Raw genomic sequence first — 14,020 nt, 5'->3', positions numbered from 1 at the left:
ACTAATACTGACTATACCAAACATTAAGAACACCTTACTAATACTGACTATACCAAACATTAAGAACACATTACTAATACTGACTATACCAAACATTAAAACACCTTACTAATACTGACTATACCAAACATTAAGAACACATTACTAATACTGACTATACCAAACATTAAAACACCTTACTAATACTGACTATACCAAACATTAAGAACACATTACTAATACTGACTATACCAAACATTAAAACACCTTACTAATACTGACTATACCAAACATTAAGAACACCTTACTAATACTGACTATACCAAACATTAAGAACACCTTACTAATACTGACTATACCAAACATTAAGAACACCTTACTAATACTGACTATACCAAACATTAAGAACACCTTACTAATACTGACTATACCAAACATTAAGAACACCTTACTAATACTGACTATACCAAACATTAAGAACACATTACTAATACTGACTATACCAAACATTAAGAACACATTACTAATACTGACTATACCAAACATTAAAACACCTTACTAATACTGACTATACCAAACATTAAGAACACATTACTAATACTGACTATACCAAACATTAAAACACCTTACTAATACTGACTATACCAAACATTAAGAACACATTACTAATACTGACTATACCAAACATTAAGAACACATTACTAATACTGACTATACCAAACATTAAGAACACATTACTAATACTGACTATACCAAACATTAAGAACACATTACTAATACTGACTATACCAAACATTAAGAACACATTACTAATACTGACTATACCAAACATTAAGAACACCTTACTAATACTGACTATACCAAACATTAAGAACACATTACTAATACTGACTATACCAAACATTAAGAACACCTTACTAATACTGACTATACCAAACATTAAGAACACCTTACTAATACTGACTATACCAAACATTAAGAACACATTACTAATACTGACTATACCAAACATTAAAACACCTTACTAATACTGACTATACCAAACATTAAGAACACCTTACTAATACTGACTATACCAAACATTAAGAACACATTACTAATACTGACTATACCAAACATTAAGAACACATTACTAATACTGACTATACCAAACATTAAGAACACATTACTAATACTGACTATACCAAACATTAAGAACACATTACTAATACTGACTATACCAAACATTAAGAACACATTACTAATACTGACTATACCAAACATTAAGAACACCTTACTAATACTGACTATACCAAACATTAAGAACACATTACTAATACTGACTATACCAAACATTAAGAACACCTTACTAATACTGACTATACCAAACATTAAGAACACATTACTAATACTGACTATACCAAACATTAAGAACACATTACTAATACTGACTATACCAAACATTAAGAACACATTACTAATACTGACTATACCAAACATTAAGAACACATTACTAATACTGACTATACCAAACATTAAGAACACATTACTAATACTGACTATACCAAACATTAAGAACACATTACTAATACTGACTATACCAAACATTAAGAACACATTACTAATACTGACTATACCAAACATTAAGAACACATTACTAATACTGACTATACCAAACATTAAGAACACATTACTAATACTGACTATACCAAACATTAAGAACACCTTACTAATACTGACTATACCAAACATTAAGAACACATTACTAATACTGACTATACCAAACATTAAGAACACATTACTAATACTGACTATACCAAACATTAAGAACACCTTACTAATACTGACTATACCAAACATTAAGAACACATTACTAATACTGACTATACCAAACATTAAGAACACATTACTAATACTGACTATACCAAACATTAAGAACACATTACTAATACTGACTATACCAAACATTAAGAACACATTACTAATACTGACTATACCAAACATTAAGAACACATTACTAATACTGACTATACCAAACATTAAGAACACATTACTAATACTGACTATACCAAACATTAAGAACACATTACTAATACTGACTATACCAAACATTAAGAACACCTTACTAATACTGACTATACCAAACATTAAGAACACATTACTAATACTGACTATACCAAACATTAAGAACACATTACTAATACTGACTATACCAAACATTAAGAACACATTACTAATACTGACTATACCAAACATTAAGAACACATTACTAATACTGACTATACCAAACATTAAGAACACATTACTAATACTGACTATACCAAACATTAAGAACACATTACTAATACTGACTATACCAAACATTAAGAACACATTACTAATACTGACTATACCAAACATTAAGAACACATTACTAATACTGACTATACCAAACATTAAGAACACATTACTAATACTGACTATACCAAACATTAAGAACACATTACTAATACTGACTATACCAAACATTAAGAACACCTTACTAATACTGACTATACCAAACATTAAGAACACCTTACTAATACTGACTATACCAAACATTAAGAACACATTACTAATACTGACTATACCAAACATTAAGAACACATTACTAATACTGACTATACCAAACATTAAGAACACATTACTAATACTGACTATACCAAACATTAAGAACACATTACTAATACTGACTATACCAAACATTAAGAACACATTACTAATACTGACTATACCAAACATTAAGAACACATTACTAATACTGACTATACCAAACATTAAGAACACATTACTAATACTGACTATACCAAACATTAAGAACACATTACTAATACTGACTATACCAAACATTAAGAACACCTTACTAATACTGACTATACCAAACATTAAGAACACATTACTAATACTGACTATACCAAACATTAAGAACACATTACTAATACTGACTATACCAAACATTAAGAACACATTACTAATACTGACTATACCAAACATTAAGAACACATTACTAATACTGACTATACCAAACATTAAGAACACATTACTAATACTGACTATACCAAACATTAAGAACACATTACTAATACTGACTATACCAAACATTAAGAACACCTTACTAATACTGACTATACCAAACATTAAGAACACATTACTAATACTGACTATACCAAACATTAAGAACACATTACTAATACTGACTATACCAAACATTAAGAACACATTACTAATACTGACTATACCAAACATTAAGAACACATTACTAATACTGACTATACCAAACATTAAGAACACATTACTAATACTGACTATACCAAACATTAAGAACACATTACTAATACTGACTATACCAAACATTAAGAACACCTTACTAATACTGACTATACCAAACATTAAGAACACATTACTAATACTGACTATACCAAACATTAAGAACACATTACTAATACTGACTATACCAAACATTAAGAACACATTACTAATACTGACTATACCAAACATTAAGAACACATTACTAATACTGACTATACCAAACATTAAGAACACATTACTAATACTGACTATACCAAACATTAAGAACACATTACTAATACTGACTATACCAAACATTAAGAACACATTACTAATACTGACTATACCAAACATTAAGAACACATTACTAATACTGACTATACCAAACATTAAGAACACATTACTAATACTGACTATACCAAACATTAAGAACACATTACTAATACTGACTATACCAAACATTAAGAACACATTACTAATACTGACTATACCAAACATTAAGAACACATTACTAATACTGACTATACCAAACATTAAGAACACATTACTAATACTGACTATACCAAACATTAAGAACACATTACTAATACTGACTATACCAAACATTAAGAACACCTTACTAATACTGACTATACCAAACATTAAGAACACATTACTAATACTGACTATACCAAACATTAAGAACACATTACTAATACTGACTATACCAAACATTAAGAACACATTACTAATACTGACTATACCAAACATTAAGAACACATTACTAATACTGACTATACCAAACATTAAGAACACATTACTAATACTGACTATACCAAACATTAAGAACACATTACTAATACTGACTATACCAAACATTAAGAACACATTACTAATACTGACTATACCAAACATTAAGAACACCTTACTAATACTGACTATACCAAACATTAAGAACACATTACTAATACTGACTATACCAAACATTAAGAACACATTACTAATACTGACTATACCAAACATTAAGAACACATTACTAATACTGACTATACCAAACATTAAGAACACATTACTAATACTGACTATACCAAACATTAAGAACACATTACTAATACTGACTATACCAAACATTAAGAACACATTACTAATACTGACTATACCAAACATTAAGAACACATTACTAATACTGACTATACCAAACATTAAGAACACCTTACTAATACTGACTATACCAAACATTAAGAACACATTACTAATACTGACTATACCAAACATTAAGAACACATTACTAATACTGACTATACCAAACATTAAGAACACATTACTAATACTGACTATACCAAACATTAAGAACACCTTACTAATACTGACTATACCAAACATTAAGAACACATTACTAATACTGACTATACCAAACATTAAGAACACCTTACTAATACTGACTATACCAAACATTAAGAACACATTACTAATACTGACTATACCAAACATTAAGAACACATTACTAATACTGACTATACCAAACATTAAGAACACCTTACTAATACTGACTATACCAAACATTAAGAACACATTACTAATACTGACTATACCAAACATTAAGAACACCTTACTAATACTGACTATACCAAACATTAAGAACACATTACTAATACTGACTATACCAAACATTAAGAACACATTACTAATACTGACTATACCAAACATTAAGAACACCTTACTAATACTGACTATACCAAACATTAAGAACACATTACTAATACTGACTATACCAAACATTAAGAACACATTACTAATACTGACTATACCAAACATTAAGAACACCTTACTAATACTGACTATACCAAACATTAAGAACACCTTACTAATACTGACTATACCAAACATTAAGAACACATTACTAATACTGACTATACCAAACATTAAGAACACATTACTAATACTGACTATACCAAACATTAAGAACACATTACTAATACTGACTATACCAAACATTAAGAACACATTACTAATACTGACTATACCAAACATTAAGAACACATTACTAATACTGACTATACCAAACATTAAGAACACCTTACTAATACTGACTATACCAAACATTAAGAACACATTACTAATACTGACTATACCAAACATTAAGAACACCTTACTAATACTGACTATACCAAACATTAAGAACACATTACTAATACTGACTATACCAAACATTAAGAACACATTACTAATACTGACTATACCAAACATTAAGAACACATTACTAATACTGACTATACCAAACATTAAGAACACATTACTAATACTGACTATACCAAACATTAAGAACACATTACTAATACTGACTATACCAAACATTAAGAACACATTACTAATACTGACTATACCAAACATTAAGAACACCTTACTAATACTGACTATACCAAACATTAAGAACACATTACTAATACTGACTATACCAAACATTAAGAACACATTACTAATACTGACTATACCAAACATTAAGAACACATTACTAATACTGACTATACCAAACATTAAGAACACATTACTAATACTGACTATACCAAACATTAAGAACACATTACTAATACTGACTATACCAAACATTAAGAACACATTACTAATACTGACTATACCAAACATTAAGAACACATTACTAATACTGACTATACCAAACATTAAGAACACATTACTAATACTGACTATACCAAACATTAAGAACACATTACTAATACTGACTATACCAAACATTAAGAACACATTACTAATACTGACTATACCAAACATTAAGAACACATTACTAATACTGACTATACCAAACATTAAGAACACATTACTAATACTGACTATACCAAACATTAAGAACACATTACTAATACTGACTATACCAAACATTAAGAACACCTTACTAATACTGACTATACCAAACATTAAGAACACATTACTAATACTGACTATACCAAACATTAAGAACACATTACTAATACTGACTATACCAAACATTAAGAACACATTACTAATACTGACTATACCAAACATTAAGAACACCTTACTAATACTGACTATACCAAACATTAAGAACACATTACTAATACTGACTATACCAAACATTAAGAACACATTACTAATACTGACTATACCAAACATTAAGAACACATTACTAATACTGACTATACCAAACATTAAGAACACATTACTAATACTGACTATACCAAACATTAAGAACACATTACTAATACTGACTATACCAAACATTAAGAACACATTACTAATACTGACTATACCAAACATTAAGAACACCTTACTAATACTGACTATACCAAACATTAAGAACACATTACTAATACTGACTATACCAAACATTAAGAACACCTTACTAATACTGACTATACCAAACATTAAGAACACATTACTAATACTGACTATACCAAACATTAAGAACACCTTACTAATACTGACTATACCAAACATTAAGAACACCTTACTAATACTGACTATACCAAACATTAAGAACACATTACTAATACTGACTATACCAAACATTAAGAACACATTACTAATACTGACTATACCAAACATTAAGAACACATTACTAATACTGACTATACCAAACATTAAGAACACCTTACTAATACTGACTATACCAAACATTAAGAACACCTTACTAATACTGACTATACCAAACATTAAGAACACATTACTAATACTGACTATACCAAACATTAAGAACACATTACTAATACTGACTATACCAAACATTAAGAACACATTACTAATACTGACTATACCAAACATTAAGAACACATTACTAATACTGACTATACCAAACATTAAGAACACCTTACTAATACTGACTATACCAAACATTAAGAACACATTACTAATACTGACTATACCAAACATTAAGAACACATTACTAATACTGACTATACCAAACATTAAGAACACATTACTAATACTGACTATACCAAACATTAAGAACACCTTACTAATACTGACTATACCAAACATTAAGAACACCTTACTAATACTGACTATACCAAACATTAAGAACACATTACTAATACTGACTATACCAAACATTAAGAACACATTACTAATACTGACTATACCAAACATTAAGAACACCTTACTAATACTGACTATACCAAACATTAAGAACACATTACTAATACTGACTATACCAAACATTAAGAACACATTACTAATACTGACTATACCAAACATTAAGAACACATTACTAATACTGACTATACCAAACATTAAGAACACATTACTAATACTGACTATACCAAACATTAAGAACACATTACTAATACTGACTATACCAAACATTAAGAACACATTACTAATACTGACTATACCAAACATTAAGAACACATTACTAATACTGACTATACCAAACATTAAGAACACATTACTAATACTGACTATACCAAACATTAAGAACACCTTACTAATACTGACTATACCAAACATTAAGAACACATTACTAATACTGACTATACCAAACATTAAGAACACATTACTAATACTGACTATACCAAACATTAAGAACACATTACTAATACTGACTATACCAAACATTAAGAACACCTTACTAATACTGACTATACCAAACATTAAGAACACATTACTAATACTGACTATACCAAACATTAAGAACACATTACTAATACTGACTATACCAAACATTAAGAACACATTACTAATACTGACTATACCAAACATTAAGAACACATTACTAATACTGACTATACCAAACATTAAGAACACATTACTAATACTGACTATACCAAACATTAAGAACACATTACTAATACTGACTATACCAAACATTAAGAACACATTACTAATACTGACTATACCAAACATTAAGAACACCTTACTAATACTGACTATACCAAACATTAAGAACACATTACTAATACTGACTATACCAAACATTAAGAACACCTTACTAATACTGACTATACCAAACATTAAGAACACATTACTAATACTGACTATACCAAACATTAAGAACACCTTACTAATACTGACTATACCAAACATTAAGAACACATTACTAATACTGACTATACCAAACATTAAGAACACCTTACTAATACTGACTATACCAAACATTAAGAACACATTACTAATACTGACTATACCAAACATTAAGAACACATTACTAATACTGACTATACCAAACATTAAGAACACATTACTAATACTGACTATACCAAACATTAAGAACACCTTACTAATACTGACTATACCAAACATTAAGAACACCTTACTAATACTGACTATACCAAACATTAAGAACACATTACTAATACTGACTATACCAAACATTAAGAACACATTACTAATACTGACTATACCAAACATTAAGAACACCTTACTAATACTGACTATACCAAACATTAAGAACACATTACTAATACTGACTATACCAAACATTAAGAACACATTACTAATACTGACTATACCAAACATTAAGAACACATTACTAATACTGACTATACCAAACATTAAGAACACATTACTAATACTGACTATACCAAACATTAAGAACACATTACTAATACTGACTATACCAAACATTAAGAACACATTACTAATACTGACTATACCAAACATTAAGAACACATTACTAATACTGACTATACCAAACATTAAGAACACATTACTAATACTGACTATACCAAACATTAAGAACACATTACTAATACTGACTATACCAAACATTAAGAACACATTACTAATACTGACTATACCAAACATTAAGAACACATTACTAATACTGACTATACCAAACATTAAGAACACCTTACTAATACTGACTATACCAAACATTAAGAACACATTACTAATACTGACTATACCAAACATTAAGAACACATTACTAATACTGACTATACCAAACATTAAGAACACATTACTAATACTGACTATACCAAACATTAAGAACACATTACTAATACTGACTATACCAAACATTAAGAACACATTACTAATACTGACTATACCAAACATTAAGAACACCTTACTAATACTGACTATACCAAACATTAAGAACACATTACTAATACTGACTATACCAAACATTAAGAACACCTTACTAATACTGACTATACCAAACATTAAGAACACATTACTAATACTGACTATACCAAACATTAAGAACACATTACTAATACTGACTATACCAAACATTAAGAACACATTACTAATACTGACTATACCAAACATTAAGAACACCTTACTAATACTGACTATACCAAACATTAAGAACACATTACTAATACTGACTATACCAAACATTAAGAACACATTACTAATACTGACTATACCAAACATTAAGAACACATTACTAATACTGACTATACCAAACATTAAGAACACCTTACTAATACTGACTATACCAAACATTAAGAACACATTACTAATACTGACTATACCAAACATTAAGAACACATTACTAATACTGACTATACCAAACATTAAGAACACATTACTAATACTGACTATACCAAACATTAAGAACACATTACTAATACTGACTATACCAAACATTAAGAACACATTACTAATACTGACTATACCAAACATTAAGAACACATTACTAATACTGACTATACCAAACATTAAGAACACATTACTAATACTGACTATACCAAACATTAAGAACACCTTACTAATACTGACTATACCAAACATTAAGAACACATTACTAATACTGACTATACCAAACATTAAGAACACATTACTAATACTGACTATACCAAACATTAAGAACACATTACTAATACTGACTATACCAAACATTAAGAACACATTACTAATACTGACTATACCAAACATTAAGAACACATTACTAATACTGACTATACCAAACATTAAGAACACATTACTAATACTGACTATACCAAACATTAAGAACACATTACTAATACTGACTATACCAAACATTAAGAACACATTACTAATACTGACTATACCAAACATTAAGAACACATTACTAATACTGACTATACCAAACATTAAGAACACCTTACTAATACTGACTATACCAAACATTAAGAACACCTTACTAATACTGACTATACCAAACATTAAGAACACATTACTAATACTGACTATACCAAACATTAAGAACACATTACTAATACTGACTATACCAAACATTAAGAACACATTACTAATACTGACTATACCAAACATTAAGAACACCTTACTAATACTGACTATACCAAACATTAAGAACACATTACTAATACTGACTATACCAAACATTAAGAACACATTACTAATACTGACTATACCAAACATTAAGAACACATTACTAATACTGACTATACCAAACATTAAGAACACATTACTAATACTGACTATACCAAACATTAAGAACACATTACTAATACTGACTATACCAAACATTAAGAACACATTACTAATACTGACTATACCAAACATTAAGAACACCTTACTAATACTGACTATACCAAACATTAAGAACACATTACTAATACTGACTATACCAAACATTAAGAACACCTTACTAATACTGACTATACCAAACATTAAGAACACATTACTAATACTGACTATACCAAACATTAAGAACACATTACTAATACTGACTATACCAAACATTAAGAACACATTACTAATACTGACTATACCAAACATTAAGAACACATTACTAATACTGACTATACCAAACATTAAGAACACATTACTAATACTGACTATACCAAACATTAAGAACACATTACTAATACTGACTATACCAAACATTAAGAACACCTTACTAATACTGACTATACCAAACATTAAGAACACATTACTAATACTGACTATACCAAACATTAAGAACACATTACTAATACTGACTATACCAAACATTAAGAACACATTACTAATACTGACTATACCAAACATTAAGAACACCTTACTAATACTGACTATACCAAACATTAAGAACACCTTACTAATACTGACTATACCAAACATTAAGAACACATTACTAATACTGACTATACCAAACATTAAGAACACATTACTAATACTGACTATACCAAACATTAAGAACACATTACTAATACTGACTATACCAAACATTAAGAACACATTACTAATACTGACTATACCAAACATTAAGAACACCTTACTAATACTGACTATACCAAACATTAAGAACACATTACTAATACTGACTATACCAAACATTAAGAACACATTACTAATACTGACTATACCAAACATTAAGAACACATTACTAATACTGACTATACCAAACATTAAGAACACCTTACTAATACTGACTATACCAAACATTAAGAACACATTACTAATACTGACTATACCAAACATTAAGAACACATTACTAATACTGACTATACCAAACATTAAGAACACATTACTAATACTGACTATACCAAACATTAAGAACACATTACTAATACTGACTATACCAAACATTAAGAACACCTTACTAATACTGACTATACCAAACATTAAGAACACCTTACTAATACTGACTATACCAAACATTAAGAACACATTACTAATACTGACTATACCAAACATTAAGAACACCTTACTAATACTGACTATACCAAACATTAAGAACACATTACTAATACTGACTATACCAAACATTAAGAACACATTACTAATACTGACTATACCAAACATTAAGAACACATTACTAATACTGACTATACCAAACATTAAGAACACATTACTAATACTGACTATACCAAACATTAAGAACACATTACTAATACTGACTATACCAAACATTAAGAACACCTTACTAATACTGACTATACCAAACATTAAGAACACCTTACTAATACTGACTATACCAAACATTAAGAACACATTACTAATACTGACTATACCAAACATTAAGAACACATTACTAATACTGACTATACCAAACATTAAGAACACCTTACTAATACTGACTATACCAAACATTAAGAACACCTTACTAATACTGACTATACCAAACATTAAGAACACATTACTAATACTGACTATACCAAACATTAAGAACACCTTACTAATACTGACTATACCAAACATTAAGAACACATTACTAATACTGACTATACCAAACATTAAGAACACATTACTAATACTGACTATACCAAACATTAAGAACACATTACTAATACTGACTATACCAAACATTAAGAACACATTACTAATACTGACTATACCAAACATTAAGAACACATTACTAATACTGACTATACCAAACATTAAGAACACCTTACTAATACTGACTATACCAAACATTAAGAACACATTACTAATACTGACTATACCAAACATTAAGAACACATTACTAATACTGACTATACCAAACATTAAGAACACCTTACTAATACTGACTATACCAAACATTAAGAACACATTACTAATACTGACTATACCAAACATTAAGAACACATTACTAATACTGACTATACCAAACATTAAGAACACCTTACTAATACTGACTATACCAAACATTAAGAACACATTACTAATACTGACTATACCAAACATTAAGAACACCTTACTAATACTGACTATACCAAACATTAAGAACACATTACTAATACTGACTATACCAAACATTAAGAACACCTTACTAATACTGACTATACCAAACATTAAGAACACATTACTAATACTGACTATACCAAACATTAAAACACCTTACTAATACTGACTATACCAAACATTAAGAACACATTACTAATACTGACTATACCAAACATTAAGAACACCTTACTAATACTGACTATACCAAACATTAAGAACACATTACTAATACTGACTATACCAAACATTAAGAACACATTACTAATACTGACTATACCAAACATTAAGAACACATTACTAATACTGACTATACCAAACATTAAGAACACATTACTAATACTGACTATACCAAACATTAAGAACACATTACTAATACTGACTATACCAAACATTAAGAACACCTTACTAATACTGACTATACCAAACATTAAGAACACATTACTAATACTGACTATACCAAACATTAAGAACACCTTACTAATACTGACTATACCAAACATTAAGAACACATTACTAATACTGACTATACCAAACATTAAAACACATTACTAATACTGACTATACCAAACATTAAGAACACATTACTAATACTGACTATACCAAACATTAAGAACACATTACTAATACTGACTATACCAAACATTAAGAACACCTTACTAATACTGACTATACCAAACATTAAGAACACTTTACTAATACTGACTATACCAAACATTAAGAACACCTTACTAATACTGACTATACCAAACATTAAGAACACATTACTAATACTGACTATACCAAACATTAAGAACACCTTACTAATACTGACTATACCAAACATTAAGAACACATTACTAATACTGACTATACCAAACATTAAGAACACCTTACTAATACTGACTATACCAAACATTAAGAACACATTACTAATACTGACTATACCAAACATTAAGAACACCTTACTAATACTGACTATACCAAACATTAAGAACACCTTACTAATACTGACTATACCAAACATTAAGAACACCTTACTAATACTGACTATACCAAACATTAAGAACACATTACTAATACTGACTATACCAAACATTAAGAACACCTTACTAATACTGACTATACCAAACATTAAGAACACATTACTAATACTGACTATACCAAACATTAAGAACACTTTACTAATACTGACTATACCAAACAT

This window comes from Salmo salar, chromosome ssa17 (genome assembly GCF_905237065.1).
Source record: "Salmo salar chromosome ssa17, Ssal_v3.1, whole genome shotgun sequence".
In the NCBI taxonomy this organism is placed as follows: Eukaryota; Metazoa; Chordata; class Actinopteri; order Salmoniformes; family Salmonidae; genus Salmo; species Salmo salar.
This window is presented reverse-complemented; position numbering follows the sequence as displayed.